General features: G+C 39.5%; 1 pseudogene; it reads right to left on the bottom strand.

Moving 5' to 3' along the window:
* Positions 1-26804, bottom strand: part of LOC134565274 (centromere-associated protein E-like) — a 50594-nt pseudogene that overhangs the window by 14448 nt on the left and 9342 nt on the right.

Genomic DNA, 26804 nt, shown 5'->3' with positions numbered 1-26804 from the left:
GCTGTTCTACAGGAAGGAGACTGCTTTTATTACCTTGCTAATTGTCTCCTGTAGAGTTTCTCTTAGCCAGTCTCTCTCATTCTGAAGATTTTCTAGTTGCATTTTAAAATCATCATCATCATCTGCTCTTTCTGTCTGGTTGCTGACTTCCTGGGAGTCACGTGGTTTTGGAATAACATCTGTTTTCCCCATTTTTTCAGATTCTCCTTGATATTCACTGGCCTTTGCTTCCTCCATTTCATGCAATTTCCTTTGTGCCTGGCTCAGCTCTTCTCTCAGAAGAGAGAACTCTTGCTCCAGAGATTGTCCTTGAATCTGTAGTATCTATTTTGTAAGAGATACAAGTAAACAGATTCAGGAAGTAGCTTCAGGAAAAACATATCAGACACCTTTGACAAGTTGATTATGTACAACAGACAGCAATACTGCTATAAAAACACACAAGTGCAATCAGCACATCCAATCACAGGAAGTGTTGTTTGCAATGTCCCTTTCAGTGCCAGGAAAAAAGTCAGTTCTACCTATACTTTAAAAGAGCCAAACCATCCTTTTCAGATGAGCAGTTATTAGCTTCATCTACTTACAGAACATTTCTGTGCAGATTGTTACTATCCTGTATCAAGATAATATTCTATTTATAGGCATTCTCCTACTAGACGTCCATATATATATATACACACACAGAGAGATATATTTATATAAACAATACGGGTAGCCTATATCTCAAGTAAACCGTAACAAACTTGGAGTTTAATGAGGTGCAGTCAAGTACCACGACCCTTTTCCGCAGTGTTTTTTGCAATTATTTCACTCAAGTGCAAGTTTATATAAGCAAGCTCCCCATTACAGCTTTAGCATAATTACCAAAGTCCCTTCCCCGCACTCCTCTTTTTTCAAAAGTAAACTGTCCAGCTTCTCCTGCAATGAACGGTTCTCTTGTGTAAGGAAAATGATTTGGTCCTTTTGCACCTGAAGCTGATGACTTTCTCTATAGCTATTACTTTCTGATTTCTCCTCAGCAAGCTAATCTCTGTTTGAGGTGCTGATTTTCATTTCTTCTGTCATTTCTGAGATCTAGTAAAAAAATATGCAAAGACAGCAGTTTCATCAATTCAATATCAAATTAAATGCCAAAGTTTTGTTTGATTCACTCTCCGTCAGCATTTATAACAGCCTTTTGCAGTACATTGGGATCTGAGCTGCCATTGACAATCATGTGTTACACTTTTCAGTGGGACTGTTGTAAATAATGAAATTATTTATATTTTAAATATAAATCAGCCTCATTTCTGCACTTAAGTAACCCTCATCTCCTCTTCCATTTCCCATCCAATGCCACCACTCAAATCCACAACCATGGGGCACACAAGTTAAGCAAAGGTTTATTAGACTGTACATTACACCTTGAAGCTCCACAGAAACAGCAGCAGATGGTAAAGAACTTGGATTAGGCAGTAGTGTTTCCTTGCCCACTTGCTACCAAGAGCCTAGAAACTTTTTAAGGACATGCAGAAGAGACTACAAGCAGATCAACTGGTCTTGTTTTAATTATTGCAGAAAGAATTACCCATATTTGGAGTTTTTTAATGGTTTTCCCTAGTGCCTCTTAAACACTCAGAATCTGAGATTCTTTTTCAGAAATACTTTTTTCCAACTTCTTAATAGTGTTCTGGGATTCCTTCAGAGAACTTTGTGTATTTCTCAGATCTTCACGTGCCAAGATGTTCTTTAGAATACAAGAGAAAAAATCCACAAAGAAAATACACATATTTTGTAGTATTAGAAAGCATTCCTTGATTAACAACAACCACACAAACTCCCACTCCTATATGCTCCTAAATATTTTAATATAGTTTATAAGTCTTTCTCCTAACATGTATGATCTGTTTCTAAAAATGCAAAATTCCTACCATTGAAACAGTGTCCTTTATATCCTCTCTGAGTTGCTTGGTCTCAGCTTGGAGAGATTCCCCTTTTTGCTTCAGGTCATCTTTTTCCTGGGTTAGAGTTTTTATTTCTTCCTGACATTCTGCAAGCTGCTGCAAGACTGCCTGGATCTCCAAATCTTTGGCCTCCAACCTCACTTCACTAATCCTTTCTTCCTCTTTTAATTGCTCCATTTCATTTAACTTCTGCTGAGTCCAAATAAGATTTTCTCTTAGCTCAAGAAGTTGTTTTTGCTCTGCTGTTTTTTCTTCCAGTTCTTTCATTTTGCTAGAGAGCTTTAGGTTGCAAAGGAAAAGGACAGACACTTTAATTGTAATACAGAACTCCATTATATATACATGTTCTCAAAGATTCTTTTATGAGCTTAGAAAGGATGAAAGATGCTAGCTAGCAAGTTCATAATTTCTCTTTAAGTTACTGCTTATACTCTTGCCCACAATAAATAAGCATTTGCTTATGGAACCTTCATGTGATGGCTCCTCAGCAGCAAAAGTCTTACTAAAACATACACATGAAACTGCACCATAGCTTAGGAATTATCAAAACCATAGCTGAAATATGACAGCCAGAGCAGTGCCCAAAGCTTTGTGAAAAATATGTATGTTTAACTTCCTTTTCTTTTAAAATTTTTAATATTTATTTTTCCATTCTAACGGACAATTTCTGAGGCCATTCTCTCTGGTTTGAACAAACCTGTGTTCTAAAAGGTCTCCAGTTCCCAATGAGGAAACTTTGTTTCTATAACTTTATATAGAGTAGGTGAGAGCAGCATTGATAGAAAAAAACTTACATAATAAAGATATTACTTAAGAATGGGGAAAAAAGAATTAAAAGGTCAGTTACAGAAGAATCTGCAGCAATGCATATTTCTTTGCCTACAAAAAGAGACCACTGAGCTGACTAATCCTTCAATATACTCCTGGCACAGAATAAGTAATACCCACTCATGACAGAGGAAGTCAGTGATATTGTAACTTATACCTTTAAGAGTATTTCTTTAAAACCTTCTTTTTTTAGCACTATGAATTAGTTCCTCAAGTCTCATATGTAGAAAGGAGCAAGCTGACACTGACCTCTAATTTCACTTCAACCAAAATTGTTTTAGACTCTTGTGCTTCTTTAGGTAGGCATTCTATTTGGAGCTTCATTTATTCATTGTTTTCTGATGCAGCTATGTATTTTTGTTCTATTTCTTCATGGAGCTGTTTAAGCGCTACATATTCCTCATCAGACTTTACATATTTCAGTTGTGCATCTGTGAGACTGTCTTTTGATTTTTCAATTTCTTCAGACATATGTTTGTCTCATTTCATTATCAGCTACTTCAGAAAGCAGCTTTTCATTTTCCAATTTTAATAAGCGTAACTCCTCACTTTTTTCAAGAATCTGCCAACAGAAAAACAATATATAGTGGTTTCTAAATCAGTATTTGTCAGAACTACATAATAAAAAACAGGTACGTGTGAAGATATAGGAAATAAAGTACAGGCAAACATACACTGGGTTTTGCTATGTTGGGAGGGAACTGTCTAGCAAAGAATCTTTAAAAGGGAAGGAAGACAGTCAAACACCTTCCCAAGTCCTGAAATCTCTCTTCTTACTCTTCAGATGTTCTTCAATACTTCCTATTTCCTATGTTTGAGCTAAAACTGGACTCCTAAACTGGATATTTACATGTATCAGTACTTTCACATGATACTGATGCCTTGGACTTCATGATACTGATACCTAGAACAGAGGCTAGAGAGAGTTAGAGAATAAAGTAGGTATTTATTAAAGGCCTTCAAAGGATACACCTAGGGCTGTGCAAAAGCCTGACAGAGGCTACACCCAAGATGGATAACAGTCACAAGTTCTCAGAGGGTTCTAAGTTTGGTCTATTTGCATATCAGAGGTTAATTGTCCAATTATAGCTTCAGGTAATGAAGTCACATTTCCCCAGTTTGCTTCTCCTACCGATCCACTTTTGTTTATACTTTTCAGGGTCTGAGGCAAATGGTGTGACCTTGGTTCCCAGGCCCAGAAGGATTGTTTAGTCTGACCAAAATGTGAAGAAAGCTAACTAAAATTTTATATAGAGTTCAGAGTTATACACTAATGCAGTACAGAATCTGAAAAATATAAAAGCTAAAAACTTAAGGCATCAATACAGAGATGAAGTTGTTAACATCTAATTACATTTTGTTGATTAGTGGAAGTAGACCCTTGGAGGGTTCGGAACTTTTTGCAAAGCATTAAGGAGTTTGTAGATTACTTGCCCTGAATAATTTTCACTGCACATACTTAGTAGCAAGTGGTTCTTAGAACAAAGAAAGCTAGAAAGCGTTTGCAAACAACCCCTTTAAAACATTTGCAGCATACTTAGTCTACTAACCCCTTACTTGCCAGGAAATAAAAAAGTTTGCTAACAAGTTTTCCAGAATTTGCAAGGTAAATCTCTCACTTCTCAAGCAGAATTTCTACTAAGAGACCTTGACATTTTCTCTTTGCTCAGTTTTAGAATAGCGTCCAGGATCAAACTCCATTATATCTATACATTCAGTTGTCAGTGGTGATCATAGCAAATAGACATGCAAATGTTGGACTAGAAAATCATGATTAATTATAGTAATCAGTGACTAAACATATTAAACTAAACAAATTTATTCCTACATACAAGTATTACATGTCTGAGAAGCAACAGTTTAACAAACTTAACTGTAAAATCGCAGGCTGGCTCATGACAACTTTTGGCTCTAAAACTTCATATCCAATAGACCTCTATTAGTACATTACCAGTGAAATACAATACAAAACCAAGAAAAAAGGTTAGATTTTTTTTACCTCTTTCTTTTGCATCTCAACAGTATTTGGTAGAGATTGAAATTCTGATAGCTCATTTACTTGTTTTTGTAGAAGTGCATTCTCCTTTTAAGTCAGCTGCCTTCTTTTCCAGCTCCACATGAGAAAGTAAATCTAGAAAATTAAATTTAGACTAATGAGCAAGAGCAAGAGGAAAAAAAGCATGTTTTAAATTAAGCAGAAGATTTATAATGCATTCTGAATGTCATATCGTTATAATTCCAGAAAAGTACATTTTACTGTTGCTAACAACTAAAAGAGTAAGCTCCTGGTCTGAACTCTGTCAGCACTTGTTAGGTTGATATTCAGTTTATTTTAGATTCTCTCCAACAATCTTCATTAACTTGACTATGCAAAATGCAAAATATTCTGTAAGCTCCAATTTTCCAGAATATTCAAGGAAGTGCTCAAGTAGTTACTCCATGCCAGCAACTCTCAAGGTTGCTGTTTCCTTGAGATTCTCCTTGGGGTTGCTGACCCCCAAGGTAATAAGGGTTCTCCCAAGGTTGCTGTTCCCTGGGAGTTTCCTCTGGGTTGCTGTTCCCAGAGGTAATAAGGTTTTCAGTCTTCTCTTTGCCCTAAGCGTTACACACCAGAGGTAGAGATGACAAGCTGAGTCCGCCGGTGCACATTTCCAAGGTTGTTTATTCTTCATTATCTCAGTCCTTTTTCAGCTCTGCCAGGGCTCCCTGGCAGGGTACCTTATTTTAGTTCTTTCTCAGCTCTGCAAGGCATCCCCAGCAGAGCAGGACACGCGGCAGACTGGGCGGATCAGAGAGCCCCGCACCTTATGTACGGCACCCTTGACCCAACCACTGTCCGAGACATATTTTTTATTTACAAAATTTTACCAATATCTACTACCTATACTAACATGTCAGTTCTACTCTAAGCCAATCTCTAAAACCCAACTCAGCACAAGATGGGGGACGAGAGCAAGAACAAGGAAGACAGGGGCCACTCCCCAATTCCTCCATCTTGTCTCTTCAGCCCCATACGCTAAGAATCCTAATTTCTATATTTATATTCTATAATAAACCATCCACTACTTATTTTAAATTCTTAGGATTTGTGATTCTTCCTGCATGTGAGTATTCACTCCCATGGACAGGAATCAGAGTCAGTGTCCTCCTGGGATCTGTGTGGGTCTAACTGACCCCCCTGTACAAATCCCAGACCCCCCTGTACAGTCTTCAAATCCTCCAGGGTGGCCAGAGGAATATCCTGGACTCCAACATCTCCCCCTCCTCTTTGCAGTAAAAACGTTTCTCTGACAACTCTGTTCTTGGCCCGCCGTATGCATTGAAGCAAACACAGCACATACATCAGAAGAACCACAAGCTTCAGCAGGAAATACACACATACTCTCAAAAGTTCCCTCTACCATGATAAAAGGTTAAACACATTGAACATTCCATCCATTCAAGGCTCAGTTCTCATAATAAGTTGGTTCACAGCCTTTTCCCAGTTGTCTTATGTTCTCATGATATCCCTTCAAACTTATTTACTTGTGTCTCAGCATCAGCAATGAATAATCAATTGCTGTTCTGTTTTCATCTCACACTGTCCATATCAGTTAACAAATCATTCAGTGTAAGAGAAGTGGCATGGGCATACTTGTTCTGACAACAGCCCTTTTGATCCAATAGTATTAAAATCATCCCTGATACTGTCTGCATTGCCATCACAACTTGGATCATATTGTTCAACAGATCTTTCCTCTCTTGCTCTTTTATCAATGTCATGCTGGGTGTTAATAAAGAACATCTCTTGTTGCTGCATGGACCATCCTTGACATCTGCAGGGAGCACAGACTGAATCCTGTCTTCACAAATGAAAAGGATTCCTTTCGGGAATAACATTGAAACCTGGCTTGCTAGTTTATCTGACATCTCAGTGTAGCTACACCAAGGTGATGCACTTTTACAAATCATATGATTTGGAGAGACGTCTATGATGTTATCTTTTTTGTGTCACTCCAGGAAAGACCAAATTTTTTGCAAAAATTCTCTTTTGCTGAATCAAAAGTTTTCATTCCCAAGGTTCACAAAGAACCGCAGAAAAGAATTTCATTTGAACATCCCATTTGTCCACTAGGTTGAAAATGAACTGTGAAATTGCTGGAGGGATGTTCTCTGGGATCGACTACTTGTTCAATCACCTGCCTACTAACAAACTCATAGAACATGATAAAAGGAATTTCCCTGATCTTGAGTATGTCAAATGAAAGATGCTCAGCTCTGGTACATTGTCCAGAGTTTCCCAACCATTCTTCCTTGACTGAATCATGGGCAAAACTACCCCACTGCCCAAGACAATCGGTGAGAACACAAGGCACAAGTATAACACTTGATTGAACTGCTTGTTCAAAGGCCTCACTCTCTGTGGGAATCTCTGAAATGCAACACCACTCAAGTCCCAAGACAAATCCCAAGTCCCAAAATCTTTTGCATTCCGAACGAAGAAATGTCCGCAGTCTCGACAGCCACATCTGTGTGCCTGCTTTTCCATTTCTGGACCAACGCCTGATGCCGTTGACTTTGGCAGAGGTTCTCGTGCCTTGCTGATGCTCACTTTCGGCTCCTGTGAAAACACAAGCACAATCCCTGCCCCAAACTTTAAATTTAAATGATTTTCCAATCTATCCTGTCTCCGGGTTTCTGCTCAAGACTAAAGGATTCTCTTCACATTTCTCTTCCCGTTCCACTTGCTGCTCGGTGAAGTAGACTCTACAAAAGAACTTATCAAAAGTTTAAAACATAGTATTTTTTCCTCAACATTCTGCTTAAATTTACACTCAGCATTCCTCCCCTCTCCTTTTGCATCATGAAGGTTATTTCAATTTTTTGGAGATATAAAACATAACATGAGTACTATAAAGCATGACAAAAGAATTCTATAAAGAAATGCTCAACACAAAGGAAAAATTCGGCATACCAATGAAAATGAAATGTGATTATCAAATCATTTTTGCCATCACCTCAGAGACTGCAAACTGCTGAAAAACTTTCCTTCAGTGCAGATCCTGATATTCTTTCCCAGGCAAGACATCAGGTCTCACATCAAAGTTGATTCAGCTGTTATATTAATAAGATCAAATTGCCAAGTCAAAATAACTTGCATATTATTTTTTGGAGCAGGAATCTCTGGGCTTTGTTGGCAAACAGCATCTGTCCAAGTTAAAATCGGAGTTTGGCCAGAACTCAAACTTCAAGTTGGAGTGATGCTCTTTAGCACATTCTCCAAATAAATCCTCTAACAACAATGAGCATAAAATGCCCCAAATACAACAAACTGTCATAAAGTTTTTACATAAAAGAAACATTTAAAATTTAAGATGAAAAATTGATCAGATCACTCAGGAACTCGTCTTTTCTGGAACTTTTCTTGAAAACAGTTGAGTACAAATTGGAACAATCACTGGATCAACAGCTGATGGAAAAATCATCAATGATGCTTCAGGTATCTCTCTCCAAGACCTTCTGAAAAACACTTAAAGATTTAACAAACTGAAATGCAATGTCTCTACTCACACAAGAGGTACCAAAGCAAGCCCAAAATCTCATTTCAAGCAAAATGAATAACAGTTAAAAATTCAAATGAAACTTCAAAAGGACATGCTAAAACATTGCATAAAGCATACAAGATTGATTACAAAAGAGACAAACTATATACTTAAAATGAAACTTAAGAAAAAATTCCGACTTGCACTTAATAATACAACTACATTTTTCAACAACAGCATTTACGAAATACTTAAATGTTTAGAAAACAAATAGAAAAAATTCAAAATTACAAATGCTTTTTGAAAAACCCTATAAATAAATGACAAAGCATAAAAACTTAACTGGAATATCAACTTACAAGCATTATCAATTTTTTTATATATTTTCATACTATATAATCAATGTATCAATACTTAACATGTTAAACTGCATTTCAAAACTCTCATACACTTGTTAATTTAAAATGAAACACAAAAGACTGAAACAATTCATAACCAACAATAAAATCAGGGATCTAACAAATTGTATCTTCTCCTCAAATCTTATTTATCAATGTTCCATCATCATCATTTCAGTTGAAACTGTTTCTTTGTTGAAGAAAAATAACTAAACTTTGCAAATTAAACAAACATACCTTTTATAAATTGTAAATCACTTTTTAATTCAACCAACACTTGAATTCAACATAAATAAAACTTGATAAAAAATCTACAACTTGCAGTAACCTTATAAAATCCATATATAATAAATCAATAAAATATAAATTAATTACTAATTGAACTTCATGAAACTTAAATATAAACTTAAACTCATCAGGGCCCAAACTTGAAATAAACTTTAGAATTATATATTTAACAATATGTAACTCAAACTCGAACCAAACCACACAAAAATTTCAACAACAGTCAAATGTGGAAACATAAATTAACACACAATGATTAACTCTGACTAAAAACTCATCTCCATTTCATTTTCTATTTTATCTTCTTTATGATAGGATGTCCCTTTCTCTCATTTTGTGTTTCTCACACAATGATGGATTGCTCCACAACAAAGGGACAAATGATTGTATTTTCTTCTTCTGATCTTTTCTTACAATGTTCACATGCTGTTCTGTTGAATCACTTGTTGAAGTGCTGTGAGAATTCCTTCATCCCGGGCTTCGAGGATTCTTTCAAGCTGGTTTCTTCAAATGCCTGCCTGCACTGATGTGCCGTGCTGAGGTGTGTCCACTTCACTGCATGCCTCTACCATCTCTGCCTTCACCATCTCTGCCTGAGACGATCGACCAGGCATTGCATTGATGATGCATCTGCATTCTGCGTTGGCATTTCCAAACGCAAGGAATCGAAGCAGGTGTAGCTTTGCTATTTCATTGTTTACTTGCCTGTTCATTGTCTTGGTGAGACAACCAGGGAATGACATGAAAGACTCTGAAGGTCCTTGCTGGATTATTATATATGTATATATATATATAATATATGTACAAATGTTTTCAGGTGTTTCAATCGATGGAACTTACAAAATTGTTTTTTGTGGTGTATTTCTGATGTCTGCTGGCACCTGTTGTGGCAAATCCCTGGCTTGATTTTTGGCTCTGTCATGTGGTATGTCCCCTGCCACCTGCAACATGGTGAGGGTTGCATTCACTCCTTGCTATTTGTTCCTTAGTTCATCAAGGGCTTTCCTCCATTTAGCATTCCTTCAAAAACTGTTTGAAGTACAGAAATTTCAAACCATTTTCTTGCATCACTTTCTTTCAGTCTCTGAGCACATCATGATCCAATTGTTCCTATCTCGTTTTTGCATCCTGTAGATCATAAGTAGTTGGTAACACAATACTTTCCATGTTTCACTATATCACAGTTTTTCTCTTTCAATGTTTTCTTTTTGATTTCTTTGCAGTCTGTTATAATTCTTTCATCCTGTAAATTTGCAGGAATATGATTCAGTTGCTGTTACCATGATGCTCTTTCTTCCATTTTGGAGCTTGCTAACATTTCTAACTTTTCTCCCTCTCCTGGATGAGGAGTGGATATTGTAAATCATTTTCCCCTCCTGTATGAGGACTGGGGTATTACTTTCTCTGTGCTGCACATAATACCTATGTGGCACGGTGAAGGGAAATCACGGCTGAAATTGCCGCTGACCCAGCAGGTAGCCTTGATATAAATGTGTAGGAATTATCTGTAGAGGATTCAGAAAGGGTGTGACTACCTTATGCTGGAAGGGGTGATTGAGGGAAATGCATTGCTAAATTCGGATAAAATTCCAGAGCACAGTCTTTCAACTGAAGAAATAATTGCTTTTTTATAAAAAAAAAAAAAAATCTTTTGAAAATAAAGATGATTGTGATTGAGTGGCAAAAGAAGTTTGGGCTACAGTCCAAAAATCATGTGGAGTTTGAACTGACTTGCTGTCACCAACGGTGAATATTTGCTGCTGCTTCTGAGCTAGCATATTTTGAACTTTTTTGTCTTCAGGAGTTAATGAAAGCTTCCTTTGTTACTATTTTTGTTGTTGAAGCTGTGCAATCTGCTTAGAAATCGTTGCAATGCTGCTGTTCCACCATACATGGCGGTGACGCTGAACCGGCTGGGTTCAGTTTCAGCTTGTCCAGCTGGCCAGGCCGTTCTGACTGAGCTGAGAGATTTGGGCTTGATAAAAAACATTGAGGGGTCCCTGGCACAGCCGACTCCTTGCCAATGTTGTGATACAACGGGCATATTTGTGAAAAATTCTTTGCCCTGATCACTGCAGCTTTTGGGTGTTGCTGCGTGTTTCTTATAAATCTTAAATGCCATACGTTGCCATCATGCAACATTATCTTTCCCCTTCCCTTTCTGAGGATGGGGGCTTACAATCCTTGTGATGCATGCTTTAAAAAGCTGCACTTTCACAATTTTGTCACTCGCGTAGCGTCAGCTGGGTGCGGCGAGCACATTTGCTGTTCAGCTTTAATTATTTCAATGCCTTGGCATTGCTGCATAATTGCTTTTAATTTCGATTGTGCACCGGGGTTGCTGCGGGAGCTTCCCGCTGCCTGAGCACTGCTGCTATGAGGGAATAGACAGAATGCTGCTTGCGAGGGGGTGGGGCAGGGGGACGGTGCCCAGAGGGAAATCCCACCCTGGCCCCGCCTTGCCCCTGTCTGCACCGGCATGGGGGCGTGGAACGAAACGCCTCCGGCGTGGCCACGCCCCTCCTCTGCCTATCCTGGCGTGGCAAAGCCCGAAAAGACGCACTGTCTCTGCTCTCTCCCGGGGTCCGCCCCGCCCTAATCTGCGCTGGCGGTCCTTAGAAATGCCGCCGGCGCCCGCGCTTCCTGCATCTCCGCAGCTTGTGCTGGAGCGGTGCCCCCGGTCCCTGCCTCGGTTTTCACCGTCCGCGACATCAGCGTGCGCCCTGCCCGTGCTTCCGCGTTCCCGCATTCCCACGCTCGGTGACCGCTGCCTGCGTTCCCTGTACTCTTTTCCCCTTCGTCCCTCCCTGTCCCGCTGTAGGGGGGGGGGGGGGGTGGCCGCAGTGCTTTGTCCCTCCGTGTTCGAAGTTTGGAGGGAGGGAGCTTTGGGGAAATGGAGGCGGGGTCTGTGTTGGACTCCCCGCGCCTCCTTCCCGGGGAACGCGTATAGTGGCGGAGGGGGAATGGGGGGGGGGGGCAAGCCTCCTTTTGCTCGCGCGGTGCCGTGGGTCTGTTTCCGTCCCTCCACGCGCGGTGCCGTGGCACTGCCCCGTCTCTGCCTCCCTGCTGGGGAGGCAGCAGCCTCTGCCATCGGGCGCACGGCGAGTGCGGCGGGGTCCCCGAACGTTCGCGTGGCGCGACCCAATCCCGGCTTCCCCGCTGTTTCCTTCCCAGTGCAGGGCGTCTGCGGGCCGCCCTCCCCCGCGCGGTGTGTTCTCCCCCCGCCCTGGCGGCACGGCTGGTGTTCCGTCTGCCCTTTCCCCTCTTTCCCTTGCTGTTTTGCAGTGGGGGATGGGGGGAGCTGCGCCGCTTCAGTGTCCTTTCCGGGGTGCGGGGTAAGGTGTGGAGTGGGGGATGTCCGAGGAACTGTTAGAGACTGCTTTTGAGCATCCCCTCCCTTTTCTGGGGTTGCGGTCTGCATGTGGGCTCACTTGCTCAGAGGGCTGGGAATCTAATTCCTCTTTGCCTCTCTGCAGCCGTGGGAGTTTTAATTCTTCCCTGGAATTCTGTAATATTATTTGCAGCAGTGCTCTTGCCGATGCCATTAATTGTAGAGCTTCTTTATCTCTCCTTACTGCTTTTTGATATAGTGTTTTTTTGTTCACCTCTTTCCAAAATTCTATCTGGAACTTTAGTTCCGATCTGGATTGTGGAATCTCGAGGCAAACCCATTATTAGAGAGCTGCTGGTTCTTTTAATTGAAGCCGCAAGTTCTGCAGCAGTGATGCTTTGCCAAGTTAATAAAATAGTAACTATTTCTGGGATGCATTCCCCCCGTGTTCAGGGTTTTTGACCGGTCTCACCTAGGTGCAGTCTTTCCTGGCTGTGGAACTGGAACCAGTGATGTCCCTTGCTGTCCGGCAGCTGTGGGATGACGCGGCCCTGGGCCCCTGGGTCCACGTCGGTCCGGCTGATGTTCCAAAGTCGGCAACTGCTGAATCTGTTCTTATCTTCTAAGGGTGGAGTTTTTGTCTTCTTCTGAGGGTCCGTGGCTGCTCGGATGAGTTCGGGCACCACTTCTCAACGTTGCTGTTTCCTTGAGATTCTCCTTGGGGTTGCTGACCCCCAAGGTAATAAGGGTTCTCCCAAGGTTGCTGTTCCCTGGGAGTTTCCTCTGGGTTGCTGTTCCCAGAGGTAATAAGGTTTTCAGTCTTCTCTTTGCCCTAAGCGTTACACACCAGAGGTAGAGATGACAAGCTGAGTCCGCCGGTGCACATTTCCAAGGTTGTTTATTCTTCATTATCTCAGTCCTTTTTCAGCTCTGCCAGGGCTCCCTGGCAGGGTACCTTATTTTAGTTCTTTCTCAGCTCTGCAAGGCATCCCCAGCAGAGCAGGACACGCGGCAGACTGGGCGGATCAGAGAGCCCCGCACCTTATGTACGGCACCCTTGACCCAACCACTGTCCGAGACATATTTTTTATTTACAAAATTTTACCAATATCTACTACCTATACTAACATGTCAGTTCTACTCTAAGCCAATCTCTAAAACCCAACTCAGCACAAGATGGGGGACGAGAGCAAGAACAAGGAAGACAGGGGCCACTCCCCAATTCCTCCATCTTGTCTCTTCAGCCCCATACGCTAAGAATCCTAATTTCTATATTTATATTCTATAATAAACCATCCACTACTTATTTTAAATTCTTAGGATTTGTGATTCTTCCTGCATGTGAGTATTCACTCCCATGGACAGGAATCAGAGTCAGTGTCCTCCTGGGATCTGTGTGGGTCTAACTGACCCCCCTGTACCGATCCCAGACCCCCCTGTACAGTCTTCAAATCCTCCAGGGTGGCCAGAGGAATATCCTGGACTCCAACAAGCAACACCAGATACTCTAGTTGCTTTATACTGACAGTCTCCAGGTATTGAGGAAGACAAGAGCCAAAGCCTTGCCTATCTTGCCAACATCACAGGGAAAAGGGAGGAGAGAGGGAGCAGGGAAAAGGCACCACCTGGAACAGTACCTTTTGGAACTTTACCCTCTATCAGTGAAGTTAGTCTTGTGTTTTCTTGAAATAAAGATTGGAGCTCTCTCTGCAAGTCAGCTTGCATTTTTTGGTAACTGGCTTCTCCCGCTTCTATTTGCCTCTGATATAACTGAACATCCTTTTGCATTTGGTTGTGCTTACTTAAGAGTTCATTCTTGAGGAGAACAATGCAACAGGCAAGTCACACACAGAATAAGTCTATGTACTTGGCATTTAAATAATGCATCTGGTACATTTTCTGCTGTCACTCTGACCAGTTTTGATAAATATGGCAGAATAAGGCACAAGTTAATAACTGCATTTCTGTCAGAGTCCTCTAACAAAACATGCCTTTGAGGTCGGGGCCATAACTGCTGCTACTATTTTGTCTTTACTGTTTCAAAGCAAGCTCCATCCCACTTCTGACTACATCTTTTATTCTTTCTTCTCTGGTAAAATTAGGTATGAAGCCTTATGTCCTAATAACGCCCTAAAGACTGTTTCTTTGCTCTCTCTTTCCTGGTAAATCTAAAACTAACCACCCACTCCTATGGAAAAAGCCTTTACTTTCTTTTTATCTCTTTCCTGAAGACCCATTTTCCACAAATTGCATAATAAAAGTATTACTAAGAGTATTTGGAGAAAGCTAATGATGAGTGCTCCACCACACCGATGGCCACCTTCACTAGTCTGGAAGCAGACAGGCCCTTAACAGCATTTGGTACAGCTATAAATGCAGTTCAACAAGTACTTGCCATCTTCTCCTTCAACTCCAAATTTTCACTTCTGAGAAAATCAGATTCCTTTTTGGCATCCAAAGCTATGGCTTCGCTGTCTAAGAGGGATTTATTCAGCTGCTGAATTTCTTCAATTAGTTTATCAGAATCTCCCTGAAAAAGACAACACTGAAAGAAACAAAAAACTTTAGAGCAAAAATAAAGCAAAAGTGTTCATTTTAATGTGGTTGAAATGTAAACACAGGCTAAGAAAACTCAGTAAGTTTACTTTAAGAGGAAGAGTAGCAGGTTATTTGAGAGATGGGATAAATAGTAGCATTTCTCATAGCTTGACTTCCCCAGAGTACTGCTCTATGTAATCAGCATTTTAAGCTTTGTAAAACAAAATTTCCCAAGATCTGTAGAGAAGCAGATGTTCATCATACCAAGGCTAAACCTAATTTAATCAAACTCAGAAAAAACAAAGTAATCTCTCAGCCCAGTAGAAGACTCAAGTTCACCACTGAAAAAGATCTCCTTTTTTTCCACACAATTCTGCAATATCTTTATTTTATTCTCTTTCTCTTTTAGCTATTCCAGTTTGGAATTTATTTCTGCCTAAAAGTTGGAGAAAAAAAAGGGGGAAAGAAGATTCTAATGCTCAGTTTGGTTTTTCAGGTCAGAGTTTATCAAATCCTATACAGAAAGCATTAATGGTTTTTAGACATATCCTCAGCTGGTAAGATTAACCCGAGCACAATGATGTACAGCTTGTCCTCAGCAGATACGGTATTTCAAGCTAAACAAACCAAGCATATTTCATGCAAGTCTTACTACCTGTAAATTCATGGAGAGGCTCACCTCAAGTTCCTCATTGTACACTTCAGCACTTGAAACTAGATTCTTTAAGCTGGTAACTTCATGCATTAGTTGCATCTGTGGAGTAAATTAAAGCAAAATTGCAGAGGATGTTAGAAAGCACCCACACCAGTAGTTTTAGCTGCCAACACCATGAAAACAAGCCAGGTCAACCTAGTGTTTTCTTTTTTATTACTATACACTCACACATCTACCTAAACAGTTACACAGCAAGATGCTACATACTCTTTCAAAACTCTGTTTTAGCTTCCCAGTAATTAGAAAGGATTCAAGCACAATTTAATCCACAATAGTTTGACAAGCAAGAACAATGTGATCAAAGCAATTAATGCAGAAAATGTACAGGTACGACACTTCAAACTCTAATCATGCTAAGCAGCTTTTTATGACACAGTGCAGATATTGATGATTTAATCTATTCACTAACAGGAATGAGAAGGTGCCAAAATGGAAGTAAAACAAGCCACAAACAAATTTAGTGCCATTCTCTGAAAGAAGTCACAAGTAGAAGACCAGATAGGAGCTTTTTCAATTTCTTTCTTCTGGTCTTTTGTTAGAAAAGCTTTACAATAAGCACTCATCTGCAAGTATTTATGTATAGCCACAAGCAAAGGTAAGAAAATGCAATCTGGAAATTTAAGATCAGTGTAAAAGCTGTAAAACAAGCACTCTCCTGTGAGTATTGCTATGTAGTTTACCTGTATAATCTGATATATTTCATCTAATGTATTTGGTGAAGTATGTGACCTTTCAGTATTGCTATAATTAATCTACTACATGGATATCAATAAATGCTTAAATTTTATGGACTGTCTTCAGATATCTCAAACTATTCAAAAAGCAATTCTTGCAATGGAAACTACTTTAGACATTACATCTCTCATTAGATATCCAAAAACTTTACAGGGAAAACTGTAACTTAGGATTTGTTAAACATTAGCTAAGGAAGAAAGCACATTCAGTCTAGCATACAAAGGGTCCTCTAAAAAGAATCTTAAATACAAGCTAAATGGTAATATTTTATGGAGCCATTTTCTTTAAGATCCACAAATCATAGTAGGGAACACAATGCAAATAAGCAGTGACATTGTTAAATTGTAACCTGAAATTAAAATGCAAAAAGGATGTAACAATAACATCATGATCAGAAGATATTACACAGACTAACATGCACAAGTAATGTCCAGCAAAGGTATCATGAAAGAAATGGAACTCCATCCATATCTCAATACCTCAAGTTACTGTTTTAGTATGGGGTGGGTTTTTTTGCCATAACTTATTTCACAGTCTAGCCTTTAGGGAGGTAGGACCTAATATAAGGAGTAAGGATTTTAGACTACAGAATCAGAGCATAAACATTTGGACAAACAAGGAACATTTCTAGTAACCACACAAAGAGGTGAAGAGAACTGAAAGTCAGCATTTCCTATATTTTAAGTTATCCAGTAGATAACTTCACATTTTTGTGACTTCCTGGCACAAAAGACAATGTTTTGATTTTACTATTACTATTATTTTAAAATAATGTCATGACTAAGTTAAATAATATATTAAAAGTCAATGGTCATGTAGTCCATGGATTACCAAAATGAGCTATCTTGGAATGCAAGACAATGTTTCACACAAGAACTATGGGAAATATGGTTTAGCAACCATACTTTAACTTCAAAACAGTTCTAAGATGTATTTAAGCAGCAAAACAACTGCCTCACAGAAGTCCAGAGTGAAATTCAAATCACACATTTATAAAAGTAACATATAGATACATATACACATAAATACATGTTTAACCAGGCTTCAGTATGCAACTCTCCAAAAATTTCTACACTCCGAGTAAATCCAGTTTAAAACCTGGGTTCATTTATTCTGTTGCTGAATTAAGTTATAACAGCATCTGTTTGTGAATCAACATTCAAAGCTAGGTACACTGAATAAACTCTAGAAAGCATTTGAGCATAGAGAATTCATCTCTCTCTATTTTAATGCACCTTACCTCATGATCTTTTTGTGTTTGCTTTTCCAGTGCTTCAAATTAATCTATTTCTGTTTTTTCCTTCAGTCTCTCTTTCATTTCATTTATTTCTGATTTCAACTGCTCATTTTCCAGCACTAGGTTACTGAAGTTAGCTTGCAGGACGTTGACTTCATTTACAGTGACATCCTGAAGAAGCAGCACAAGAAACTTCAGAAGCTGTTGCTGCAATGTCAGCCTTATTTCTAGAAAATTCAGAATAGACATACCTTTTTTAGTGCTAATGCTTCACAGAGTTGCACAGATTCTTCAAAGTCTTTCTGGGTCTAGAAAAAGAAACACTCTCAGTTAGCAGATCTACAATATCAAGCAAGTTGCGTATTATATTCCTTGTTGCTTGTCTTTTCACAGCTAGTCCTGTTTAAAGACCAAAGTTGACTGAATCATTTGCTACAAACTCACAAAAGCACAGAACCATACTACAGCTTCACAGAGATGTCCAAGAGACTTTCTAACCAGTTTCAATAATTCTGCAGACACAGAATACTGGTGTTCTACAGAAGAGTAAGGCTGATCTTACTGAGAAGCATGCTATGCATATGCACACTATCAGAAAGTCAAAACAGATTATGATGTTACCCAGTTCATGTTAGGACCAGCAATCCATTCTGCTTCTGAAATTTGATCAGGAGCCATCAGGCAAGGGCTGTCATACTCAGAATTCTCTAAGGTAGCTGAAAAGAAAGGTGTATTAACAAATACATCAGTAGATTTTAAACTGAGCATCAAGAATTTTCTCATAAAATAATTTTACCACATTGGAATCAATCATTCAATGGCAAAACCACAGCACACTGAGTAAGACTTCTAACTCTCATGATTTTCTCTTATGAAAAGGAACACCACTATAGTCCAGTACCTATACTTATGTTGACCATCTTATCACAAGTTAGTGTCTAAACCAAATTCAGATTATATACTTAACTACAGACTAGGAAAAGTTTGAGTGTCAAGGAAAGAACCACTCAACAGTAACCTGCAAGATTTAAGGAAAAAGAGCATCCCAGCCCCATACAGAAAAAAAAAAAAAGCCCAGAACAATCCACTTACAAGCAAATACATTTGACAGGACAGATAATAAGGATCTAAGATGTAATTCAGCAACAGTGCTGCTAAATCGTCCTCCTGTCTTCAGTTCAATTTTCTTAGAAAATTTCTTTTTCAATTTTCAGTTCACTCCTCTTAGGAATCCTTGAATTTCTCTGTCTCAATCTGATCTTTGAGTAATGACTTCCTATTCTTGTTGAGGATTTGGGGATTTTACACACACCTCTTCATTTCTGAAGAGAGAATATGGGTTGAAATGGATAGTCCGTGTTAAAGAACACTTCCCAAAAAACTGGGGGATGTGGGTAGGCTGCATGGCAAGTGTTCGTAGACCCTGTCATTAACCTCACAGCTCTCCCCTTTAGTTTTAAGAAACTGAAAGCTCAATATCTGGGGAAGTTGGGATGGTAGAAGCACTTTTCATTGAAAAGTATGTGCAAGAACACTTGGAGTCTTGTTAACTTGTGCTATCAAAGGATCAACTTATTCACTTTGGGAAATGTAATGCAATGCTTGCAAAGTTATTTATCAGGAATTTCACAAAAAATGGAATAGACCATAGAATGGTCTGGGTTGGAAAGGACCACAAAGACCACCTAGTTACTTACAATCCTTCACATCTGGTACTGCTGACAGAGACAACTTCATTTTTTTTGTTTTAGTTGGCATTGAATTTTCAAAGTCTTCAAAAAAGCTCACGTTTGCCTGGTTTATTTTACCAGGAGCCCAAGTAACTCTTCTTCTTCTCTTGGCCTTTAAAAAAAGTATTTACAGAAAAAGTGATAAAACCAAACCACTAGGTAGAGAGTAAATGTTGCCTCAAGCTAGTTCTGTATAAGTACCTGTATCAGCAGTTAACTAGACAGTATTTTGCAGTTTCCTCAAAATTAATTGGAAAGCAAAATGTCCCTGCAGTCTGTTCACCACAAGGCAACATTGAATTGACAGCCAGAAGTTAATTTAAAAGTTATCTCTTTAAAAATATGGAAAAAAAAGTGAGAATTACCCATCATACTCATCATACTTTCTCTTCATTATCAATAAAAACCTCTGTATTTAATGTTACCTTTTGCAAAGTATTTCAGAGTTATCAGGTAAGATCTGGAAGAGGTGCTTACTTTAACATTCTGTTTTGAGGCAAAGGAAGCAGAAGTCACCAGCATCTCAGTTAAGTTTCGTATTCTGTCCTCCTGTACTTTTTGAAGGGAATTTTTTTCTTCCAACAGCTGGGCGAACTGGTCCTTTTCCATTGCATGAATCTGAGTTTTTGAAGACACCTCCCATAAAGAGAATATTAATCAAACTGACATTTTAAGAGCAGAAACCACTCCTACAGAAGATACACAATTACTGATACTTTAAAACAATTACACACATATACTCTTTTAAGTCTGGAAGAGAATTCTTTAATCCTTAATAATGAAACTGACAATTCAGACTACAATTTGACTGCAGACTTAGTATTTAAAAATGGTCAAAATTCCCAGAAACAATACAGCCTCAGATTTTTCTAGGTACAAAAAAACCCCATTCTTTCAAATATAAATAGAATTTAAATTCCTATCTACCTGCTATCACAGAAGATAGTAAACATACTCCCAAGTTCATGTTGGAAATTCATTGTTATTAAAAATAAGAAATAATTTTTCTAAAAATTTTCTCTAAGGATAATTATAATTTGAAATAAAAAATGTGCATTGTTTGATTTAATGCACTAGCACAGGGTGTTCAGCATTGTTATTTTCCTGTGCTTTATGTTTTATCATCTGTGGTATAACAAGACTGGCAAGATTGTTCCACAGCTCCTTTAGAGAAGGAAAAACATCAGAGAGTACATTGTTTGGTGAGAAGTTACTATTGTTCATTTTCTAAATGCAACTTCCACCTATACATGACCTAAGTTTTGCCAGTGATATTCATGGAGTTGCAACTTCCTGCAACTCAAACTGAAGTTAGACATCAGTAAGGGAGGAAATTCGAAGTTGTGATCTTTAACAGAAATTCAATCACTTCTTAGATTAATTATATGAACTGTTTCTTTTGATCAGTTAAAGTGTGCTATAAGGCATCACAAATTTCTATTTCTTAATTATGTTAATCTACTAATTAGATGAAACCAATTAACAATTCTGTCAGTTGATCTCATTCAGCCTTAGCTTGCACACAGAGATGTTAATTATCATTAGTTGTTCTAGACTATTCAAAACCTATTCAATTTCTATTCTCTCAATAAAAATGGCAGATACCACTTTAAAGAGTTCACCTACCCCCCCAAATTTAACTGCTTTTGGTTTAAACAGGTGGTCTCCAAATAGCTATCAGTACCAAGGATTGATTTATTCGAGTTTATTACATACTTCCTCCAGCTGCTTCTTCAAGTCCAGAATTTCTTTGCGGTATCTCTTCAGGAGGGCATCATCATCAAGTACTTCATTGACTTTTGGTGTATTCTTCATTCCTTTGGCTGTATTGGCAAACTGGAAGAACAGTCTTTCATGGGCAATAGTTGAAGAACAAATATCTAAAAAGACTTATTTTGTCCCATATTTCCCAACAGAATTAAAGGGAGAGTGTATTAGATAAAGAGCAGCATATAATAGAATACAAATATTTGAATTAGCTTATTTTTAATGTATTCTAAGCTTTGAAAAGGTTAAGTTTTCCTTGCTCGATATTAATACCTAAAACGTGAAGCATAACATTTAAGTAAGAATATCCCAAGTTATTTTTTATTTAATGAAAAGCTCTAAAGATCATCAAAAAGGAAGACAATCCTACCTAAAGAATATATACTGTTCATTAACAGTTCAATTCCTGTAGTCCCTAACATCTTGCGCTAGCAAAGACTTCTCTAACTATGTTTGGAAAAGGCAAATGTGATAAGAGTGGTTATCTCCTGTCTGCAAAGTGAGAGAGGGAGCTTTGTTCCAACTTCCATAAAGCTCTAGGTAGAAAACCTAGCACAAGATGACTGGGAAAAGATGCTGTGTACAAAAAATATTTCAAGTTCTGAATTTACAGAGGCCCTTCAGAAGATGCAAGTCATTAAAGATACAGCAGATTACATTTTCCACCCCTAAACCTGTCTACAATGACTTGTGCTGGAGAAGAGGTGAGAAGCTTTACCTGAAGAGTGCTGAGTGTCTCATCAAAAGAAACAGGAGTAATTGTACATATAATAACCATTTTAGCATTTCCTCCAAGGGAGTTCTGCAGAATTCTAGTCAGCTTGCTGTCTCTATAATTTATGAAGCTAATAAAAAAGAGGCAACAACAAAAAAAAAATCAGATTTCTGTATAAACACAATAAATATATTTTCTAGAGGTAATAGGTTATTTGAAACAGTTACCTAGATAAGATTATAAATAAAGGATTTTAATTCCTTAGTTTAGCAGTACCTTGTCTTATAACAGCTATACAAACAGTTGCTTACCCAGAAGGGTCATCACAAAGTTTTTTGATAACTTGACCCAGAATGAACAAACTCCGATTTATATTGCAGCCTTCTTTCAGTCAAACACCTAGGTACCACACATTTTATTTTTATTATTATTTTAAATTTAAAACAATATTAAGATACATTTTCAACCTGTCAAGCTTTTGTGCTATGTTATGCTCAGAGGGATTGATTTTCCAAGAGTTAAACCTTAAGTGCCACAGTGCACTATTGACCCATCAGCAGGGAGTACCCAGTCCTTAATGAGAGCTAAAATGCATTGAAATAAAACAGTAATCAAAAATAAACATTTAGAATCTTTACATAGTAAGCATCTGGGGCCATAAGAACTACAATTTTGCTTCCTCTTTAAATTTTGCAAATGCCCACATTTGCACATATAACAAATCAGTCTTAGATACAAGTTCTAGGTTAGTCATTCTTTGTGAGAGAGACTATTACTTGTGTCTCTCTCATCAAGGCACTTTTGTGCAGCTTCATGCTGTCACTGTTAACAGACAAGCTTCCTCTGAACTGAAGAGTGAGCCATCTATTCACTCTTCACCTTTACACACAAGTCTCTAAAAAGCTTCTTGTGATTTTTATTACAGGTGCATCTTCACTGAGTCATCTCCATTCTATTAGTTCAGTGCAGGACTGTTGCTGGGCCTGCAATTCTAGAAAAGGCATATTACTACTTAATTGTTTGCACTTCACAGCACTTACAATATTTTCTTGAGTAGATCCTGTCCTACCAAGAGGAAAAGGCCTTATTTATAAGCAATAGAAAGCACATGGATCAAATAATTTCCTTTCTACCACAAATTCTTGTAAGGGTTAATTAACAGAAGTTGTTGTCAGTGGAGCCTCATTTAACATTCACCTTCAGATCCTGTTTGACTAGCTCTTTCACTGCCTGCCAGATCTACCAAGTTCTGCAAATTCATTTAATATTTCACAGGTTAGTTCTGAGGAAATTTACTTTAAGTCCTTGTAATTCTAAATCTCTGCTAAGAATTTCATAAACTAAAATTAAGCTTAAAAAAAAAAAAAAAAAAAGCAAGGGGTCTGTCATTACTGGAATTAATGCATAGCTACTACACACAACCAATGCTTTCAAAGGTAAATAAGGGCATGGAGTAAGTTTGCATGAACTCTGTTATTCCACCCCAAATAGTGTTTCAAACTTGCAGTGCAACAACCTCTACCCTCAGTCACAAAAAGATAAACAGAGTTTCTCAATACAGAAGTGTTAACTACTAATTCCAGCTGTAGGAATCTTTCATGGGAAAGAGCCTAGGTGAGATTATCTAATGTCCTGTCCTAAGCTGGTTGTATGTTGCTCCTGGCCTGTCATTGTGGAGATAAGGAAAAGAAATTAACTAATAGAGGAAAAGCCTCACTCTGAACCTGGTTCAAAGCCAACTAGAACATTATGGCATCCCATAATGATTTGCCTGAGCAAGTAGCCCTCACTTTAGTTGATTTTTGCTTCAGAGGAGTAAAATCCTGTACTAACTCCACCAAGCAGCAACAGATCAAGAGAGCCAAAATCCCTCTCCCCTCACCACTGTTACTCATGGTAACTCTAAAGCCAGTTGGAACTGAGATGGAGCAGAGGGAGGTGATGCAGGAAGAGTGGATACTGTAAGTTATGGGAAGCACAAAAAGTAGGTATTCGTTTGCTGAGATACTGCATGAGCAGAGCTTTTTCATGTGAAGCCAGAACAGAAAGCTCTTTCCACAATGCATGTGATTAACTTAATGTTACTTCCAATTCTGACTAGGAGTGCTCATCAGATTTTAGTAGGCTTCACGTTGGTTCCATTCCTGCAGTTGTTTCAAATCATTTTCTGAGAATCAATAAAAGGCTGTAGAAAAGGCTTCTGAAATCTTAACATTTCCCTAGAGATGTACAGTGGTATTCCTCCCAGTTTATGGTATTTCACATACCAGTAATCCACCAGAGAGATGCTAAGTGGGGTTACTTCTGAAAAAAAAAAAAGAATCTTTTGGCAATTGCAGATATACGCCATACGTTCTTTTAACAACAACTAAATTTGAGGATAAGGGAAGCCTTAAGGTTACCCATTTTACAAGTTATTTCACTGGACTTGTCAGTGATCAGAAACAATTGTAGGGAAGATATATAGTCCCTTACAAGGTCATAACACTCCCCAATCCAGCATGAATAATTCTCATGGAGAATTCCCTCTGGTGGGAACATGTCTAGATAATGCCACAGGAGTCTCCTGTCGACGTGCTCACTGAGAGCCGACGGGCTCTGTCATGGCTAGCCCAGAGCAGCGACAGGCGCCGTAGGGGGGGTCAGTCTGCGAGCAACGCAGGCAGTACTGACTCCTGTGAGTTCTTTGCCTAGCAGAGGCCGTGTGAGCGATGGAGATTCGAAAGGCAGTGGAAAGAAAGGAGGAAACAAATTCCAGACGAACAGAGGGTTTATTACAAACACCTCTCCAGCCCGGGACTGTTCGGGTGGAGGGGGGTGCAGGGGGTTTTTGTCCGAGGGAGTCGGAGGGGGGGGCAAAGGGGGTGGTCAGCCGCTGCTAGCCAACCAGGGCAGGTTACCAGGGGATCTGGGGGTAGGGGAACATATTTTGGGCTAATCAGGAGAGAGTGGGAGGGATTTTACAAAGGCAGGAGAAATGACAGGCAGCTAACCGTGTGCTGCATAACAGGTGCAGGAGTCATGTGAGTTAAACAAAGGAACAATCGGGGGTGGGGTACAGAGAACCCAACGAGTACAAAATTATACAAAGCATAACTGATTAAATTAACACACTGCCACAGTCTCCCTCTATACTAAAAGAGACATCTGTCAGAGTTAACAACAAAGAATTCTAGTAAGGCATTATGAAGTACCATTAGTCTCTCAAACAAGCAGTAACAGTAAATTCTCTAGTTAACCTGTACTCCAAGAAGGTATTAAACAGACATTTACCAAGTGGAAAACCATGACTGCTCCATCACAGTTTGCATTTGCAGGGTCACTTCGTTCTCTGCTTTCAATGATCTAGAAATGGAATGAAGTTTTCGTTACTTTGAAAACAATAAAACCACTCCCAGTAGTGAAACAGTTTTTACCATTCTGAAGATAGTGTGAGAATGGCTGCTGTGCTCATTCTTTTTTGTTTCTCCATGTCTTGGTTTGAGGGGAAGTGAGTTTTTCAGGAAGCTGAGGTCAAACCAATCAGTGGTCAGGTTTGAATGTTGGCACCTAGAGTGGCCACTGAGGGATTGGACATGCCTCTGAGGACACAAGGGGTTAAAAGCAAGGACTCCCAGAGGGACTTCCTCTTTCTGGCTCCGCTTTCAGGAGAGGAGCATCTTTTCCTTCCTCCCCTGCCCAGCTTACCAGGCTGGGTGGGGGAGGGGGGCCAGGTGGCCAGGTTGAGGTAGGCCCGTATGGGGGGGGGGAAGAGAGAGAACAGGACTGGAGCTGGGCCAGCCCCATCCAGGATGGAGGGGTGGAGAACTCTGGAGGTGCCTTCTGTCTCCCCCGTCCCGCCCCCCCCCTCCTCCCCGTCCCTTCTCCTCCCCCCCCAGGGAGAAGGTGCTGAGCTGCTGCATGTGGGAGTTGCTGGAGCCTGCAAGTGCCTGGGCCTGTGGCCTTGCCGGGAGCCAGAAGCTTTTAACTCTTTCTGAGGCAGAAGAAAACTATTCCCAGACACTGATTCTTATGGCTGGTGGTTTCAGAAGTGAGAGAGACAGCCTGGGACCGAGATGATAAAGGACAATGAAAAGGACCCCCTCGATGGGCAGAGATGAAGAGGAGTGGCCTTTTGGGCTGGACTTTTCTTGCCTAATGTTAGCCATAGATGGACCCTGAACTCTCCTGAATATAAATAAGACTGTATTTGGGTGGATGCTTTTTGGTTCAAAACCAAAGACTTTGTGGCCTGTTCTCGGAACCCTCGGCCCCAGGGGTAAATGTGGGGGGCACTGCTTGTCCCAATATGAGAAGATGGCTGGTTTTTGGTACTTGTCCAAACATCCTTAAAAGAGCCCTATATGCGGTTTTGGTCCATGGACGGTGGTGAGAGCACTGGACATGGAAAGGAGGGTGTCACCCTGGCAGACTTCTCCGGGTGGTGCCATGGCAACACGGGACGGTAGACCTGTGTTTCCTGTGGGGGGTCTGTGGTGCAAGAGAGACTCTCCCTGGATGGATTAAAGATTGGTTTTTTTGAGGGATGATGACTTTGATGGGGAACCCAGGGTTGTGGAAGGTTTAAGCAAGTAAGATGAGGGTAATGTGCAAGTGTTAACCATTCGAGCATGTAAGGGATGGAAATTGGGGGAGGAGAAGAAATGTTCTGGGAGGTTTTCATTTCTGTTTCTGGGTGTTTGGGTTTTCTTTTCTTTTCTATTGTCTGTTGTTATGTAGTTTAATAAAGTTTTCTTTCTATTTCAAGTTTTAGGCCTGCTCTGCTCTGTTCTTGACCACATCTCACAATGGTTTATTAGAAAAAACAAACACTCATGGGTGCACTGGCATTTGGCCAGCGCCAACCCATGACACTCCATAATGGCGATTTCCTGTCAAAAACAATATTAGAATACTTCTGCTTATAATCTGATAAACTGGAGATAAACAGACTAAAAGCACAATTTTAAAACTTTCTGAAAAAATTCAGTTTATGAATATAAACCCAAAGGGATACCCCATGGTTCTAAATATACCTGATTAACCAACACTTTTTAAAGCTATCAGCTGACATTGTCTAA

The sequence above is a fragment of the Prinia subflava genome (assembly GCF_021018805.1).
Source record: "Prinia subflava isolate CZ2003 ecotype Zambia chromosome W unlocalized genomic scaffold, Cam_Psub_1.2 scaffold_51_NEW, whole genome shotgun sequence".
Classification (NCBI taxonomy): domain Eukaryota; kingdom Metazoa; phylum Chordata; class Aves; order Passeriformes; family Cisticolidae; genus Prinia; species Prinia subflava.
This window is presented reverse-complemented; position numbering and strand designations above follow the sequence as displayed.